The 19,751-nt window shown below is 44.1% G+C and overlaps 1 long non-coding RNA gene across 1 annotated transcript in view; it reads right to left on the minus strand.

The window, feature by feature from the left end:
• Positions 1-638: 638 nt before the first annotated feature.
• LOC131500940 (uncharacterized) overlaps positions 639-19,751 on the minus strand; it is a 42,345-nt gene continuing 23,232 nt past the window's right edge. Inside the window, exons 2-3 of the long non-coding RNA XR_009256538.1 lie at positions 1,749-2,473; positions 639-686 (exon numbers count right to left, since the gene is read on the minus strand). This is a non-coding gene — a long non-coding RNA (uncharacterized LOC131500940). The remainder of the gene's footprint in view (positions 687-1,748; positions 2,474-19,751) is intronic.

A 19,751-nucleotide genomic window follows, 5' to 3' on the forward strand; every position in this document is an offset into this window, starting at 1 on the left:
GAGCCTGGAGCCTACTTCGGATTCTGTGTCTCCCTCTCTCTCTGCTCCTCCCCCATTCATGCTCTGTCTCTCTCTGTCTCAAAAATAAATAAACGTTAAAAAAAAATTAAAAAAAAAAGTATCCTTTGGATACGAACCTCTTTTATCAGATATATGGTTTGCAAATGCTGTTTTCCATTGGGAAGTCGTCTCCTCCCTCTCCCTCCTCCTCCTCGCCTCCTGTCCCTCCTCTTCCTCCTCCTCCTTCTTCACGTGCTTCCTTTTCCATTGCTGCTTCTATAAGGAGCACTTCTTAAGGAATCACTGGCATCTGAATCCCGGTCTCAGGGATTGCTTCTGTGGAACCCAACTCAAGCCCGCAAAGTCCTCCACGATGTGGCCTCCGCCTGCTTCTCTAACGTCGTCGCTTGCCAACACGTGCTCTTCCCTCGATGCAGCAATTAGCTTGGAAAGGATGCTGGGAATCCCCTGTACCTTGTATGTGATCGTTCTCTGCCCTCACTCAGGGTCTTAGTCCTCTCTTTATCTCTACCACTTGCTACCACTAGATATTTGTAAAGTGAATGAATGAGCGCATACACCCCAAAGCACTCTCTGTCCTTAATTGGCTCCTGCACGGAGGAAACGACACGAGACTCTGTTCTGTCACCTTGGGCAGGCGTGAGGACTTCACCACGGCCTCCAAACTCGGCAAAAGGGAAACGGAGAAATGCATTCAGTCATTTAATCATTCATCAAGTATTTACTGAAAGCTTACCATGTCCTGGACGCTTCCTGAATCACTGGACAGAGGGCAGTGGAAAAAGACACTCAAAAGTCTACCTGCAGGGCTTATATTCTAGTGGAAGAAATAGTAACAGCCAAAAAGTATGGAGTGTCGCCAGGTCCCGGGCACTGTCCTAGATGGATATAGGTCGGCACACGGATACGGATACAGATATAAATAGATAGATCACTTCATTTAATTCCTATACAACGCTTATGAGGTAGGTCTTACCATTTTCATTTTGTAAATAAAGAGAATAATACACAGACCATAAATAGCGGAACTGGAATTTGAACCCAGGTAGTAATGCTAAAGAAAAAAATTATTCGTGGCTCTTGTTAAAAATGATGACTCTTTTCAGGGGGACCACTGCGATGGGGGTTTTGTGGTAGAGAAGAGAGATCGGCTCAACCTCAGAAACAACAAGAACAAGTAGAGATTTGCAGTCAAGGATCGGGCTGGGGGTCCGCGGATGGGAAATTATTAAAAGGGGGCATCAAGGTAGGGGGGATATCTCCTAAACCAACTGCACAGGAGTTTTACGCAAGGCAGGCCAGGGTGATAAGATATCAAGGGTGGGGGAAGAAGGAATTGGGTCCGATGTCATGGGTTGTCAGATACCAAGGCTGGAGGGGGAGGAATCTAATCAGATATCAAAGGTGGGGGATTTTCACTAAACTGCCCCAGCAGGATTCTTGCTAAAACTGGACTGAATGGGCCAAGGACGGAGCCCAAGGGCGAGACCTCATCAGAACGAGGACTCACAGGAGCCTGGCTGGAGTTAGGGCCAGGACAGTCTTTCGGTGGCATGTTCCAGAACCCATGCTCTTGCCTACTCTAGTCAGCCAGTGGGAACTGCCTTGGCACGGTCGTGCTAACTACAGAGCTCTTTGCTTATCTGGATTTTCTTATCCCTGCAATATGTGCTACTTTAAATTTCTAAAAAGGGAAAAGAGTGAAATTGTGCTGATATCTTGCTTACCTAGAATAAAACTGCCACTTTGAGCCGGAATGGGCGTGAGAGGTAACGCAGTGGAGAGCAGACAGTGGGAGTTGGGTCGGAGCTAGAAACCGTGGTCTTGTCCCCGTCGTCACCTGCATGGCAAGGGAGCTGGGCGCTATGGTTCCAAGATTCTTTCCTCCATTCCCTCCGCACAACCTTGACGATCTAGCCGTAAGGTTTCACCACCTTTATGGCACGTCACCTCGCATCGTATTTATCAGCCTGCGTACCTCATTTCCCCTGTGCGACTGTAAGGTCTCTGTACAGTGAGTGCTCCCGTACACAATATTATACATCCTCAACACCGTGCCACCTTGGGTGTGTCTTCCGGTGTCGAGAATGGGCCTCCGTAGCCAAAGAGCTCCCTCAAATTCTCCTTCAAGGTCACAGAGGACACGAATAAAAGAGTCCAGATTGCCATGCGGGCAATCCTGTCCCATTCCGAAGCTGGTGCTCTCAACGCGCACCCAGCGACTCAGAGAAGAGCAGTTGCTTGCATAGAATTGCTGCCGGGTCAAGCATATCATTCTCCGAAGTCTCCCTCAAAGATTTCTCTCTCAGCCACACACAGACTCTCGCTCACAGGTTCAACATGTACATTTTGAAATGCCCCAGATGGCACAGCTCACCTTGAAATCTGTCCTTTTTGTGAGCAAGGTAGGTCCTGGCTTGAATTCTCAGCTCGAAAACACCGTGGGGATGTACTGCAAAGGAGATTATTTAGAAAGATAGATTTTATCAATATTGACATCTTTACTTCTTTTAAAAAATGTTTTTAAACTTTATTATTTTTGAGAGAGAAAGAGAGAGAGAAAGTCAGAGAGAAAGAGAGAGAGAAGGAAAGACAGCATGTGTGGGGGAAGGGCAGAGAGAGAGAGACACACACACACACACACACACATACACACACACACATTCTGAAGCAGGCTCCAGCTCTCAGCTGTCAGCACAGAGCCCCACACGGGGCTCAAACTCATGACCTGAGCCGAAGTCAGGCGCTCAACCGACCCAGGCGTTCTGACATTTTTATTTGTTTAGATGCATGGGAATTCATTGTATTATTCCTTGCCTGCCTTTACTTCTTAATTGCTAAATAATATATATATTTTTAAGAACAGGGAGGCATTTTCCCCCAAGGATACCGGCTGCATTGAAGACTGACATAGTTTCAACTTCCCCGTGATACCCGGGCTCCCATCAGGCTGTAAGGGTTCAGGTCCCAGCAGGGAATACATAATGTGCTTGAAGGGGTAACTGAAGGAGAGTTTCCAGATGCGATCACTTAGAAAATAGTGGGCAGAAATAAGAGAAATCAACAGAGAGGCTGCAGCACCTCAAGACCATTAGTAAGAATTAGGAAAACCATTAGCAAGGGAAGCCAGCTATTTGAGGAAGCAAAGGAAGCAAGTGTTTGAGGAGATTTGGAGGGTTGTGGACAGGGCGTCCACAAAGAAGCCCAGCCAGCAGCCTGAACAGCGTGGGGAGGGATGGATGTCTATCTCATCCACCTTCCCATTTTCTGGTGCTCCCCGCTGGCCTCGCACAACCAGAAACCAGGTGAGGAAGGGGGGCTCGATGATGCAGCCCCCAGCGCACAGAACTGGGTGGAGAAGAGTGGGTGGAAAATCTGGAGCTGCAAAGTGAATATCCAGGTCGGGAGCCAGCCCCGTCCACCTGGAGCCCAGCTCGTGAGAGGCCAGATGTCAGAAAAGGGGTAGCAGAGGCTCACATGTAGGTTATGGCGTATCTACTCTTCTAGGAGTGAACACGCGTCCATTTGGCCAACAGGAAATTTCCTCGGTAACAAATGGTTGGATAGATATATTAGCTCTGCTTTCCTTTTTTTTTTTTTTTTTTTAAGTTTATTTGTTTTGAGAGAGAGAGAGAGAGAGACAGAGCACGAGCAGGGAGGTGGCAGAGAGATGGAGGAGAGAATCCCGAGCAGACTCTGAGCCATCAGCACAGAGCCCAACTTGGGGCTCGAACTTACAGACCATGAGATCATGACCTGAGCCGAAGTCAGACGCTCAACCGACTGAGCCACCCAGGTGCCCCAGCTCTGCTTTCCTTAAAGGGAGAAAGTCAATCCACCCATAGAAGAGAAAGAAGAGAATCAAATACCATACCGAGGAAGCGTAGCTTAACCATAAGAGTCATGCATGTAACATTCAAAAATTCAAACATGTTGCAGGGCTGGCCAACGGGGAAAAGAAAACATGATTAAATAATGCAGGAAAGTCTGTCCACCACACGCTCCATAGGCTTATGTCCGAAGGTGAGCGTGAGACAGTTGACATCAGTCCACCGATTTCCCCCATCAATCTCATAGTGCAAGTGTTTGTCACGCTAAGTGTGAGTCTAGTGTGTAGGTGCAGATGCTTGTGTACCCCTTATGGCGTATTTTAGATTACTATATATGTCAACGTTTACATAGGTGTGCAGGTTTGTATGTGCAAAGCCATGCATACTATTCTTTAGAAGCAACTTAAGAAATGTCCAAGGGTTTTAATGCTTTAGAGCTGTGATCAACACTTTTTAAAACTAGAAAACCCCTGAAAAATATTTTTGAGAATGAACTATTTTTATGTATTGTTTTCTCTTCACTGGCTTTTAAGTCTCACTCCTGCATAAGCTATAACTCTGCTGTAATCCCTTACCCACCAGGCAGACGTTAGAAAAGGAGCCTGGGGAGAGCCCATTGTGGAAATAGGTCGAGAGGAAAAGAAGATTTCTTAGCAGAAAAATAAATTAAAGTCCTTGGAAAAATCTAGTAACTTACTAACTTTTGTTTCTGTAGATGAACATTTTTAAATGTTTAATAATTCCCTTTAGAAGGTCAGCAATAAGTAGTCCTTAATCATACAAAGAAATAAAAAATATACGCAATTATATTCCATGTCATCATAAGAACCAAGGATAGGGCTTCAACATTGGATGGGTTCAAGCCCGTCTATAACACCTGGAGTTAACTGGTGAACTCTGATCTCAAAGTCAGCAGGGATTAGGTTGTGTGTAGTAACAACTATCCCCCAACTTTCAGGGGCTTAAACAAATCAGAGCTTATTTTCTCTTTTTGGTCACCTTTATTGAGGGATAATTGACAAATAAAAACTGTATATATTTAAAGTATACAATGTGATGATTCAGTATACATTAAATATACTAACATCTCCATCACTTCACATACTTTTTTATGAGAACACTTAAGATCTACTCTCTTAGCAAATTTCAAGTATATAGTATGGTATTAATTAATTAATTAATTAATTTTAGAGAGAGAGAGAGAGTGCAAGTGGGGGAGAGGGGCAGAGGGGGAGAGAGAGAGAGAGAGAAAGAGAGAGGAACTTAAGCAGCCTCCAAGCTCAGTGCAGAGCCTGACTCAGAGCTCAATTCCATGACCCTGGGATCATGACCTGAGCCAAAATCAAGAGTTGGATGCTCAACTGACTGAGCCACCCAGGCGCCCAGTGTTATTAACTGCACAGTAGGCCCCCAGAGCTTATTCATCTTATAACTAAAAGTTTGTACCCTTTGACCAACATCTCCCCATTTCACACACACACACACACACACACACACACACACACACACCTGCCCCCAGCCCCTGGTATCCCCCATTCTGTTTTTGGGTTCTCTTGAGTTCTACTTTTTTATATATCACATATAACTGAGATCACATATGGTCACATATGGTATTTGTCTTTCTGTGTCTGGCTTATTCCACTGAACATAATGTCTTCTAGGTTCATCCGTGTTGTCACAAATGTCAGTTTTTCCTTCCCTTTTGTGATTTAATAATATTCTACTATATATACGTACAACACATTTTCTGTATCTGCTCATCCATTTGATGGACACTTGGGACTTACTTCCCACTCACTGAGCTGGGGCTCTGCTCTCTGTCATATTTGTCCTCTCTCTAGAGCTCAGCCCTATGGGAGCCCCAGAATATCAAACATCATGGGTCATGGTGCTAGAAAGGAGGGTCTCACAGCAGTAATCAAATGCCTACTCTACACTCTACAACTCATACCTCTCTGACCAGAACTGGGTCACGTGGGTCCACCCAACAGGCCCAAGAATGGCAATCATCTTGCATCCAGAAGATGAAGGGCCAGATATATTTAGTATTTAGCTTTAGTGGCTATCACACCAATATAATGCCCTTTTCCTTATCCTGAGAGCAGAGATTCAGACCTCGGAAACTGAACGGAGGAGAAAATTGGGGTCTTTGGACCTTGGGTCGGCAAAACCAGAGGGAAGATTGAAGCCTGTGTCATCAGGACACTCTCTTTCAGAAGCCTGGAAGAGTGGCCACTGATGGCACTTGCCAGTGGTTGAGTATATTAGCGGCACGGTCTTTGATTGTGATACCCTGTGGGCAAATATTTGGAGAATGCACTGCTAATGTATGGAAACGCATCTACAAACTTCATACAAGTCCTACTGTGCAAATATATGTTATGTACATGACTACACATTATGTACATGACTATTACTGCTCTAATAATGTTCCCCAACCAATACATCATCTCGCACCCTCCTTGGGGTATGGGCATCCCACCTTGGAGACCCTCCCCCTGGAGGATCAAGAGGTTTGAGTCACATTCTTACAAGAGACCAACAGGAAAGGGATCTGTTTACGTAAAATTATCTGTAATCCCAGATGTGACCCCAAGTAATAACTTAATATCTTGGTACATTGCCTTTTTCTCTGCACGGCTATCCATACACGGAAATGTTTTTAAAAAGATACCATACTGAACAAACTGCTTTGTAACCCCCTTTTCACAGCGAACACATTGTGAACAATATATTGCATATTCCCCGACATCATTTCTATAACTTTTATCATTTTCCTTACTTCAACGGTAATATAGGTTCCTTGTGAAATCCTATTAAATGTGTATAAGCAAAAAGCGAAAAAGGAAAGATTACTCATTTCCCATTACGCAGACATGACCACTTTTAAAACTTTGCTGGGGCATCTGGGGGGTTCAGTCGGTTGGGCGTCCGACTTCGACCCAGGTCATGATCTCACGGTCGGTGGGTTTGGGCCCCGCGTCAGGCTCTGTGCTGACAGCTTGGAGCCTGGAGCCTGCTTCGGATTCTGTGTCCCCCTCTCTCTGCATCTCCCCCACTCATGCTCGGTTTCTGTCTCAAAAATAAATAAACATAAAAGAAAATTAAAAAAAAAAAAGCTTTGCTGTTAATTTTTTTTTGGCCAGTTTCTTTCCAATGTGCTCGTGGTCCCCCATTAATGGGATCCCGTTATGTCTACTCTTCTGTAAACTGCTGTATCATTTCACATGATATGAAATTTGATATATCGTTCATCATTTCATATGAAATGAAGTTATATGACACATATTTTCGTATGTATTGTGTATCTTTCTAGATAATGGAATACTCTCCTACAACCCCATTTGAAGGACTCTCTGTGGCAATGTTTCCAAAACTGATGTTCTCTGAACATTGTTCTAGAAGATTTCCACAGCTACCTTGAGAGAAAAAGAAATTCTGCGGTACAATAAGTTTGGAAAATAGTGCCTGTTTGAATTGTCATAATGCACATTAGTTATTAAAGTCTCTGAAAATCCTACAACTGAAGAAAAATATTTGACTTTGTTTAACATGGTATTTCTCAAATTTATTCGAGCATGACTCACTTTTTGGAAACACTTCAAATACCACGCTCAGAGCAGCACTAATGACTCTGTAATTATATTCCAGTTCTGTCTTCGTGAACATATAAGTTGTCACAAATTTTCACTGCAAATAGCTACATTGTAATGAATATTCTTGTTTCTACTATGCCCTTCATATATTTTAATATAAATTTAATAAGGCAGAATTATCAGCCTGAAGAGTATAGAGATTCTGAAAGTTTCTCTCCTGACAAATCAGTTCCCAGAAATGTTGAACTTATTATTTATATTCCTACAGTGGGGACATGAGAATACCCATTTCCATACAACAATGTCTGCTTTGGATTTTATCACTAAAACAGTAAGTAAATACTTAAGTACATAACTGGTCTTTTTGTCTCAAAAGCAATTAATACTTATCATAGAAAAAGTTTTAATTAATACGAGAGAGAGAGAGAGAGAGAAATCACCTACAATCTCATAACTTAAAAATAACCACCATCAACATGGGAGACGATATGTAAGTATGGATGTTGTTGTTTTTAAATAAACCTGTAATTATGCAAGTTCTATATCATGCTATTTTATAATTAATATTATGTCTTTGAAGTGTTATCACACTGCTTAAATAATTTGCATTTAATACGAGCAAAGCTGAGCAGTTTTTCAGACATTTATCATCTCTTAGTTTCTTTTAGATAATTGTTTGTTCACATCTGAGGGTCACATTTCTGGTGAAATCTTTGTATTTTCCTTATTATTTGGGGGTTCCATTTATATCCATAAAGGAACTTAACTATGTTCATGTATGTTGCAAATATTTTCCCCACATTTCAGTTCTGTTTTCAATTTCACATGTGCAGTGCTTTATATGTAGAAATTTCTGATGGTTACGTAGAGATTGTTTTCTTTGGCGATTGATCACGTAAAAATTAGAAATCTTGTCTACCTCAAGATTATATTATTTTCTTCCGGTACTGAAGGTTTTGCATCTGTGATCCAATGGGAGGAACAAAAAGTAGGTGCCATAGCCAGGAAAGTGGGCATTATGTACCTTCTTTATCGTGTTCCAACCTGGTCCACGTGGTTTAAGTAATGCTGTGCACGAACCCCTCTCAAATCCTGCCCCAGTTCCTTTCCACCTTTTGGGGTCACCAGAATATTAAAGCTTTACCATATCTTCCTCTTTATCGTGTCTGCAAATCCAAATATCATGCCGGTCATGCCGTATTCCTCTGCCAGCACATTCCGTTCAGTCAAGTCTATTGATTCAAACTATTTTTTTTTCTAAAAACAAGATATTCTCGGGGCGCCTGGGTGGCTCAGTCGGTTAAGCATCCGACTTCAGCTCAGGTCACGATCTCGCGTTCCGTGAGTTCGAGCCCCGCGTCGGGCTCTGGGCTGACGGCTCGGAGCCTGGAGCCTGCTTCCGATTCTGTGTCTCCCTCTCTCTCTGCCCCTCCCCCGTTCATGCTCTGTCTCTGTCTCAAAAATAAATAAAAACATTAAAAAAAATTAAAAAAAATTAAAAAAACCCAAGATATTCTCAAGTGCATACACCCATTACAACATCTCTAACCAGATATCTTTCTATATTCCTGTTATTCAACCTACTACATTTCCTTACTCTGCCAAAATAGATTTGTGCTGATCAACACATACCCATCAAAGGGTATCTCATGTAATAAAGATAGTGTTTGGGTGAAAATATTAGGAGAGTTAGCAGGGCGCGGGCATAGTGAGATCAGCTTTAAGCTTTAATGAATTTGACGACATAAAAGAGACAAACTTTGCTAGTAAAAAGATATAATTAAAACAATTTTTTTTTTTAATTTTTTTTTTTTTTAACGTTTATTTATTTTTGAGACAGAGAGAGACAGAGCATGAACGGGGGAGGAGCAGAGAGAGAGGGAGACACAGAATCGGAAGCAGGCTCCAGGCTCCGAGCCGTCAGCCCAGAGCCCGACGCGGGGCTCGAACTCACGGACCGCGAGATCGTGACCTGAGCTGAAGTCGGACGCTTAACTGACTGAGCCACCCAGGCGCCCCTAAAACAAATATTTAATATCACTAATAATCAAAGAAGTTTGCACCAAAATAATAATGAGTAGCATTTTTCACCTGTAAAATTAGTCAAGATTATAGAAAGATAACACCCAGAGTCTGCAAGGGTATGATCAACTATGTGTGGCCACAATGGATGGGAAAATAAAGACTTAAAATCACATTTCTGGAGCCCGAGTTGGCAATACTTATCAAGAGTTTTTAAAGATCATTTGACTTGGCACTTCTACTTCTTTTTTCTAATGTTTATTTATTTTTGACAGAGAGAGAGAGAGAGAGAGAGAGAGAGAGAGAGAGAGAGAGCACGCGCGCAAACAGGGAAGGGGCAGAAAGAGAGGGAGACACAGAATTTGCAGCGGGTTCTGTCAGCACAGAGCCCAATATGGGGCTCGAACTCGAGAGCCATGAGATCATGACCCGAGCAGAAGTCAGATGTTTAACCGACTGAGTCACCTAGGTGCCCCTTGGTACTTCTATTTCTAGAAAAGCAACCTAAAGAAATCATCAGAAGGTTATTCAGACTCTGCTACAGTTGTAGTGACCCCTAGGTACTCGGTACTTTAAATACGTTGATTTTGCTATTAAATGAAGATCCTCCCCAACCACCCTGGTCCCCCCCATCAGTAAGTGGCAGAGCGGAGAATGAATCTCCAAATCTGCGAGAATCCCAAATCCATTCTCCAACCATGAGTAACTTTCTTGTCTTCTGTCAGCCTCTATGTTCTAGCCGCTGAATGAACTGTCTGGAATACAAAGACCTCTGAGTTTCTTTCCATTTTAAGTAAGTAGATAGTTTTGTGTCCCAGAGGACTTTGCCTCATTGCCGTAAGGGATTCAGGACATCGCTGTCAGATGTCTTAACTGGTGGCCATTTCCCCACCATCTTACCAAGAAGCTGGTAGAATGAGATGGGGCAGAGGCTGCCAGTGACCCAGGGGCTTGGACCATGGGGACCCCCCCCAACCCACCCAAGCATTGCCCAGGACAAGTCCTGGAATTAAACTTTGGATCCCTAAGCTCACTTTCCCGGGAGGAAGTCGCTCCACACCTTGACCGCCCTCACGCCACCGGCACCATTGGCCTCAGACACACTCCTCCAGACGGACATCCAAGGGCACCGACAGAGAAGCTGAAGCAGTGGATCCCAAAGGGGAAAATACAGGACTCGCACCAGGGCAATTGGCTGCTTTGCCGGCCCTGTGACTTACCCGCTGGCCCTAGGCAAGCCACAGGACTGTTCCAGTCCTCCACTTCCTCCCCGGAAACATCGAGAAACTGTGGTGTGGACAGAAAGACAATGCGACTGGAAGAGCTTTGAAAAATGAGAAGCATTGTACAAATGTGAGGGGCTATTATGCAGTGAGGGAGGAATCGAAGAATCTAAAGTTGTCTTGCATTTTGAATAGTGTTTCTTATTTTGCAACATGCTCTTCTCATTTTGTCTTCACAGCCGCCGTGTGAGGAAGTAGGGCGGTTATTCTAATCTCCATTTTACAGATGAGGAAACAGAAGGAAAAGAGGCAGTGCCAGCCCTGGAAGGCAGGCATCCTGATTCCCAATCCCAGATTCATTCTCGCCTATCTGCAAGCGATTTGCCCTTATCGGTGGTGCAGGTGACACGGGCAGGACATTGAGGACATTTGTCAGTAACGGGGATGGGGTGTCTGCAGGGTCTGAGCCGAACGAACAGTAGTTGGCCCCCTAAGGCTCGTTTTGGGTTAACACATGGGCTTTCTAGGAAAAAGAGTAGAGTTCCAGGATTTCTGCATTGCAATGCAGGGCAGGTTGAAAGCCCGAATTCGATAAATACTAAATGCTCAAAGAGACCCAGCATACATTGTTAGTACGTGCCTCCATCAACAGTGTGACCTGCACTGTCCCACCCAGCAGGGGCAGCATTAGGCTGTCCCCAGAGCCATCTGCCAGAAAATTAGCATCTAAGTAGGAAGCTCGGGGTGAGGACTCACAGACATGTTTGATTTTGCCATTGAAACAATTATGAAAAGCACATTTCAGGTGCTCTGGCTTTTGCAGAGTGTTTCTGCGTCCCCGGGAGTCCCAAAATAAGCCTGTAAGGTAGAAACCACTCTTAGAAGTGACTTATCAAAGAACGCGCAGTCAACGAGCTTTTATCATTTGAGTTGTGAGCAAACCCAACAGTCCCATTATGTGACCGTGACAGATTGGATTATTGTCCAGGATACTCCCTTGGGCCAGAGTACCCTGGGGCCTTGGCCATTTGATTGGCTTTGCCTCACACAATCGTAGGTGCCAGTCCCAAACCAGGGCCTGAAGAGGAAGCCTGTGTTCCCACTACCTTCTTTCGCTCACATGACCTACCACAAGAAGGGCACGCTCTAGGAAGTGGCTGATACAAAAAATAATAATAATAATAATAATAATAATAATAGGGGGTGCCTGGGTGGCTCAGTTTATTAAGCCTCCGACTTCGGCTCAGGTTGTGCTCTCACAGTTCGTGGGTTTGAGCCCCACATGGGGCTCTATGCTGACAGCTCAGAGCTTGGAGCCTGCTTTGGATTCTGTGTCTCCCTCTCTCTCTCTCTCTCTCCCTCCCCCTCCCCTATTCATATTCTGTGTGTGTGTGTCTCTCTCAAAATAAGTAAACTTAAAAAAATTTTTTTTTTAAAGAATAAGGAGGCATGTGGAAAAAACCTGAACCCAACGTGCATCCTGGTGCTCAAACCATGGGGGGCCAACCTAGCAAAGCCAAACAGTAGCTGAGCCGTGGGTGAATTAGCACCAAACAAATAAATGCTAGGTATTCTTAGCTTCTTCATTATCGTTATGCAAAATATTGTTGCAAGGCGTTGACCGACATCGTTGCCTTCACTAGAGGCAGTGATTATATATTGTAGGGCTTAGTTGGATTTTTAAAAAAAGAAGTCCTTTTTTTAAATTGAAAGATAATTAGTATATGATGCCATATTAGTTTCAGGTGGGCAAAATAATGGTTAAACACTATTCTATACGTTATTCGGTGCTCATCAAGATAAGTATATGCTTCCTCCCTAAAAAAGGGATTCTTGATTCTTAATGGGGGCAGGTAAGAATTTCTCTATACGAAACAAGAAATGTTCCATTTCTTTTTCTCTCTTAAAGCAAATTAATTATGGCTCCAAGTTTCCAAGCGTTACGGTGATGACATGATCAGTATCACTCCGTACTAGACTTTGACTTCGTCCCCAGTGTGTGGTCTCATATAAATATCCCGGGCATATGTATCACCAGATACATATGGTGACACATACATGGAGGAGGGGCCCAGAAAGCCCCCGTTTTTCGCCCTGGCTCCTTCACTCCTCCAGAACTTCATCAGTTACTGCAAGTTCAGAAATCACAGCGGTGAGAGAGAAGGTTGTACTTTTTACCGATTGACATCATCCAGGATCTGACGGAGTTAAGCCAAGTGGAAATCCCTTGGATGATACTGAGTCTGACAGTAACAGTTTGAGGACCATGCAGTTTTGAGAATTTACGTCGAGTCGCGACGATATCAGGAAGACAAAAATAACTCTCTGTGTCTCCATTCATTCGAGACTGCTTTTATGCCTCCCAGAAAATTTTTGTATTTGTGTTTGCTTAGGTCCTGTACGTTTCTTCTTAAGTGTATTACTAAGTTTTTTACAGAGATTCCCCATGGCCAAGGATAAATGCCAAGTTCCTTTGCGTGCCCAGAAATGTTCTTCACTATGTGACCCCTCCCCACCTGAATAGTCTCGCCACACTCCGCTTGGAGTACTCACCCTTCCTGGTGGCCACATTGTGTTTCGTTCCCGGTGCTCTTCGATTTTCTTGCTTGATGCTTTTTAGACACCTTCCTCTTTGCTTGGGATGTCATCGGACCATCTCATGCTATCCTTCAAGATCTAATTCTAATGGCACCTTCTCTTGAATGGGGGCGGGGGGGGGGGGGAGGTGTCCAGGGCTAAAGCGAGGCAAGACAGGTGCCCAGGATGCAGAATTTCGGACACTCACTCTCAGGGGCATGCGAATGGCTCCTTGAGGGATCTCATTTATCCTACCCTGTGCCTGGCCTCCCTCTTGAATGCTTTCCTGAATGTACTCCACCTCTTTCCCCGGAACAGATCCCTCGTCGTGCAAACTCTGTACCTTTCTGTATTACAACACTTAACCACACTGGATCGCATTTTCTTAGGACAGAGATCATGCCTTATCTTTGTGGCAGGGGCACCATGCGTGACATATTGGATGAATAATAATTGAATAACCTCCATTATATACAAACACTTATTTTGTGCCAGCCATGGGTCTAAATGCTTTACTGAATTGACTTACTTAGCTCTCACAGAAACCCAGACAGATATTATTATCCCGGTTCCATAGCTGGAGAAAGGACTAAAAGCGATGAAGTTCATTGCAATATCACACAAGGTGAAGTGGTAAACGCTGGGATTTGAACCCAGCTCCTTCTAATGCCGGACCCTACGTGCATCCCTAAGAAACTTGAGTCACATCACTGCATTGCAATGGATACGAATCAAGAGGGAAAGAGCATTTTTGTCATGTAATTCAGAATCTAAGACGACAAGGGCAGCGAGGCTTGATGAGATGCGGTGTCCCTTTGGCATATTGTCCTCCCGGTGAACATCCTAAAATGCTGAGTTCTTAAAAAGAAAAAAAAAAAATGCTGACTTCTTCCCCCAAAGGCATCGATACTGGTAAGGAGACACGATCCTAAGTCCTGGTCCCAAATTTAAAAACAAAAAATCCAAGTAATGCTTTCGATGGCATTGACCAAGGACAATTGCTGTCCAAAGGGATTTGAGCCCTATTGATAATCCAGCCAGAAAAATTCTGTCTCCTTGACAATGGGTCATTTGCCAGTCAGAGGTTATGGAGACACCTGTGCCTCTACCAGCGGCCCAGATTGTCAGTCATGAGCGGTGAGCACCAGACCTGGTGTATCACCACTTCCCTTTCTGCGGTGTTACTTCCCACGCAGGACAGCTACCCCGCGCTTCTGTCTTCTCTGCTGTTCACAGTGTGTAGCTGAAACACGCGTAGCTGTCTCCAAGGCTGAAAGACATTCTTCATCATGGTACCGGTGGGAAATTGATGTCAAGCTGGGAGTCCTGAACTCCAGTGCCTGGAACAAATGAGTGAGCTCGGCCAGGTAGGGACTGGAGCAAATTATAACCCACATGCTGTATGGATCGTGCCTTGTTTGGTTTCTGTATTTCTGATGCTCTTAGGGTCTTGCTGGCCCTGGAGAGACCGCTCTGGGAAGGGCTAGGCTAATTCCTAGAGATAGTGAAGGACAAGCCGGCCCGCACCTTGCATAAGCAAACCGACCAATCCGGAGCTCACACCCCCAACTTTTCTGTAAGGGCTTCTTCATACGCTCTGGGCCGCCGTCTCCCCAGGACCAAGTACCAGACAAGTAAGGGCAGTCCCACACCCCGGAGCTGCTGAAATGATTCATTCTGGCCAATCCCAAGCCTGCGCATCCCGCCTTGTCTTTGCCTGTGATACCACGATAAAGGATGTTGCCCTCATATCCGCACTCCTTCTGCCTCCTGACCAACCCTGGTGTTCCCCCGTGTGCCCCTCCACCCCGTGGCATGGCCTAGCATGGCATGGCCCTCTCTTCTGTGAGTGCCAGATTACCTATGCAGTGGCAGTTGCCTCCTAATCTCTTGGCCTTCTCGTATCCCCGAATAATAATAAATAAAACCTACATTTTAAAAACACATGCCCATTGCACTGGGGAGCAATCCCTGTGCATTTCTAGCTGACCACTGCTGAACCAAAGTCCACCCAATATAGCAGACATTCTGGAATTTCGAGAGAAGCCAGAAACCCGGATGTTATGCATCTCTGCAAGTTTTCACATCGATAAGCAATTCAGGCTTAAAATGCTGGGTGGTTCATGCATGTACCCAAACATTACAAGCTGAGGAAAACAAAAACTGAGTGAATGGAATAGCCAGACACAGTAGGTGCAGGATGTAATCTATGGTTTTCCATCCTCTACCTTATTGGAATCGTCCAGATTCGGTAAACACATCGTCTTAGACCTGAGGAATAATTTCCTTGATCATTGCAAAAAAGAAATATTTTGGGGCGCCTGGGTGGCTCAGTCAGTTAAGCATCCGACTTCGTCTCAGGTCATGATCTCATGGTTCGTGAGTTCGAGCCCTGCATCAGGCTCTGTGCTGACAGCTCAGAGCCTGGAGCCTTTCAGATTCTGTGTCTCCCTCTCTCTGACCCTCCCCTGTTCATGCTCTGTCTCTCCCTGTCTCAAAAATAAATCAAACATTAAAAAAAAAAAAGAAAAAGAAGTATTTTTCAGGCTTTTCTAACCTGACTCCCAGTAAGAAATACATTTTATATGACAACATTCATAGCTATCTACTTGGGTTTTTTTTAATGTTTATTTTTGAGAGAAAGAGAGAGAGAGAACAGAGTGCGAGTGGAGGAGGAGCAGAGAGAGAGGAGGAGACACAGAATCTGAAGCAGGCTCCAGGCTCCGAGCTGTCAGCACAGAGCCCGACACGGGGCTCAAACCCATAAACTGCAATGTCATGACCTGAGACAAAGCTGGACGCTTAACCGACTGAGCCACCCAGGCGCCCACTATCTATCTACTTGAAATAAAAATATTATCCCTAATACACATAATGTACTTTGGTATTTTCTATTCTATTCTATTCCATTTAATGTTTCTAGATGCTGGTCACTACGGACTATATTGATTTCACAGCTTGTCAGTGGATGTCAAAGTACAGCTTCTAAAAACAACAAGAACGACACAAATTTAGAGATTAGTGGTACCAACCCACCATATCACAGACGAGGAAACAGATTCAGAGTAATAGGATTTGCCCAATATTCTACATGGTGGCTGGCAGAGCCCAAACTCGAGTGAATCACCAGCTCAAGGCCATTTCCCTGATACATTTATGTCCCTGAATTTATAGTATATACGTGGTTTGTGTTGGTGTTGTTATCCGCCAGGGTTCAATCCAAGAAGCATCACAGCTAGAAAACACACATGTGTGCACATAAGCACACAGATACGAATTTTTATAGGAATGTGAATGGACACAGCCGAGGTAGGTAAGCAGTTTCTGGAAGGCTATTTGGGTGTCTAATGCTAGAGCTTGAAGTTCAAGAGAACAAGAAGCTGGACCCCTTAAGGACGGACGGAAACCATGTCTGTTCTTGTGGTCTCGCACGTCAGCAGTGTGGACATCCTGCAGCGGGTGAATACCACGCATGCAGCCCAGACCCCAGAGGGGGATCCAGGAGAAGGGCCGGGCAGCCCCTGAACCCGCCTGAACCCACTGCTGCTTCCCCTCAGGCCTCTGAGGCTCCCACAAGAACCTCCCTTCCCTTTCATTAGTAATTTAGACAGTATGCTGCTGGTTCAATTTAAAAAATTGAATATCCATTTCTTCAGTTATTAAAATCAAGGATACACGGTATCCGCAGATGAGAAAAATAACATCCTTTGTTTTTATTACTCTCCCTTCTTGCTCGCCGTTAGTTATTACCTGAAATGTTAAACTCGGGCTCTCATTTTCAAAATATGACCGTTTTATCACCGGAATCTTCAAAGGTCCGTTCACATTTGCACACTATCGGCTGACAGCGCTTACGTGTCTTAGCTCCATGCTCCATTCATTCCAGTGCTTTCTGCCGGCTGTCTCTAGCCTCACATTTCGTCCTCTGGGATTTACTTACTTACTTCTCATCTGCACATGAGATGGATACATTCTTTATGGAGTTCATTTGTTGGTTTGTTTTACGTTTATTTTAAGAGAGAAAGAGAGAGACAGAGAGAGAGAGAGAGAGCAGGTGCATGTATGAGCAGGGGAGGGGCAGAGAGAGAGGGAGAGAGAATCCCAAGCAGGCTCCGTCCGTCAGCACAGAGCCCGACCCAGGGCTCCATCCCACGAACCCTGAGATCACGACCTGAGACGAAATCGAGAGTCTGATGTTTAACCAACTGAGCCTGCCAGGCGCCCCTGTTGGTTTGCTTTTAGCAAAACACTTCCATGGCCTTGCATATCTGGAAACCGCCTTTCTATTGCTTTTGAATTGAAACAAGGACTCTCCTTCTGAGTTACAACCTTGTCTTCTCAAAACCCGTGCTATGTGGCATGATCTCCAGTATATATTGTTAAGTGAGAAAGCAAGGTGCAGAAATGTGTGTGTACCACACTACCCCTTACCTAAAAAAGGGGAAATAAAACACGCACACATTCACACGCACACGTTAACATACAGCCTATCTGATTAACACAGGTGTTGAATACAGATACGGTATATGTGAAGTTGTGCTAATTGACAAAATGTGTCAATATAGCATTATATGTTCCGTGAATTGTGCTAAATTAACATAATTATTAACGCTATGACACAATGTTATAATAACACATAACATAGAGTTGCTGCTATACATATATTATTTTATGTTATTATAACATATTACTATACACCATTACATGTTAAAGATATTAAATTAACAGGTAGATGTTAAACCTTAATGAAACTTAACACTTAAATGATTAAATTAGGAAAGAGAAGAAATACACTGGAGGAATCAGGAGTCGACAATGGACTTCTTAAAATGGACCTTGTATTATAGATCTGCCTTTGAACCCCTGTTTGTATTTTACACAATCGTAAAACAAAATTAGGGGCGCCTGCGTGGCTCAGTCGATGAAGCAGCTGACTCCTGATATCAGCTCAGGTCACCATCTCGTGGTTGGTGGGATCGAGCCCCATGACAGGCTCTTCACTGACAACACGGAGCCTGCTTGGGATTTCTCTCTTGCCCTCTTTCTCTGCCCCCCACCATGCATGAGTGCTCTCTTTCTCTTTCTCTATAGTGGATGCACACACACGTTCCCTCTCTCTCTCAAAGTAAATAAACATTTTTTTAAGAATTAAATACAGAAACATACACACACACACCCCCCCCCCCAGTCTCTGAAAGTAAATTGAAACGGAGGAACCTAACTGTATACTCTGTTGGTGACCTAATCTCAGGTAGAGGAAATAGTCCAAGTGACTCCCTAACGGAATAGATCCAAAGGACAAAATATTGCCAAAAAAATTTTTTAACTGTTTTTAGCAATAGCATTATGGGTGATAGTTTGGGTATTGTTATTTATTTCAAGATAACAATCAGGCAAATGAGTAATCACATCTGTGTTACTGAGAACTGAGTTTTGGGTTTGGTTGAAAAGAGATACAAATATGAGATTAATGAGGTCAGACAAAATCCTTGTAGGCCTGATTTTTGAACTGGATATAAATGCAAGATATAGTTTTTCTTAAGATATACATATGTGCTAGCTCTGTCCATGGAAGAGTCCTAGAAATAATACATAACTCAGTAGCACTGAGCACCCCTGGTACCCAGACTGTGGTCTTTTTTTTCCCACTAAAAATGTGGGGGCACCTGGGTGGCTCAGTCGGTTAAGCGGCCGACTTTGGCTCAGGTCATGATCTTGCGGTTCGTGAGTTCGAGCCCCGCCTCAGGCTCTGTGCTGACAGCTCAGAGCCTGGAGCCTGCTTTGGATTCTGTGTCCCTTTCTCTCTTCTCCTCCCCTGCTCACACTCTGTCTCTCTCTCTCTCTCTCTTAAAAATGAACATTAAAAAAAAAAAAAAAAAAGGATCAGAGATGTTTGGAGAAATGGTTGATTCCAGATCTGGGACAGGAAATGGACGAGGTAAGTGGGAGAACGTCTCGTCACAGAACACAACTGTGGAACACTGCTAAAGCTGTCCTTCCGTCCCTTTTGGCCCTTGATCTGAGGCCAGCCTTAATTTTCTTATTTTGCAGGCTGTTTATTTCTGCTTCCCACTCGAAACATGCAGCATTCTTTATCTGTGAAGTTGTCAAGTCGTGTGTAGGCGTTGAGTTGTTCATTTTTCCGCTGTGTGGTAAGATTGGAATTTAGATAGAGTTCATCACATTCCTCACTTGGTGGTACACCTTCTTTGCTCATTTGATAGAGCCCTTCTCTTGCTTAATGGGTTCACTTATTTATTCCCTTGGGTTTTCATATCCCTCCAACTTCCTTCTCCTTCCCTTTGACAACTGTTTGCATGTGTAAACGTTGCAGCATTGTTGCACGTGCCCATAGCGTTAATTCACACAAATGTCACCTTGCCGTGGACCTCATTTTCTGAGTGTGCACTGGTTTCTGATTGTATATAGCGTCACATGGTGTGCATATCATCCCTTTCACTTATCTGTGCCTTAGTGATTGA

Source organism: Neofelis nebulosa, chromosome 18 (genome assembly GCF_028018385.1).
Source record: "Neofelis nebulosa isolate mNeoNeb1 chromosome 18, mNeoNeb1.pri, whole genome shotgun sequence".
NCBI lineage: Eukaryota > Metazoa > Chordata > Mammalia > Carnivora > Felidae > Neofelis > Neofelis nebulosa.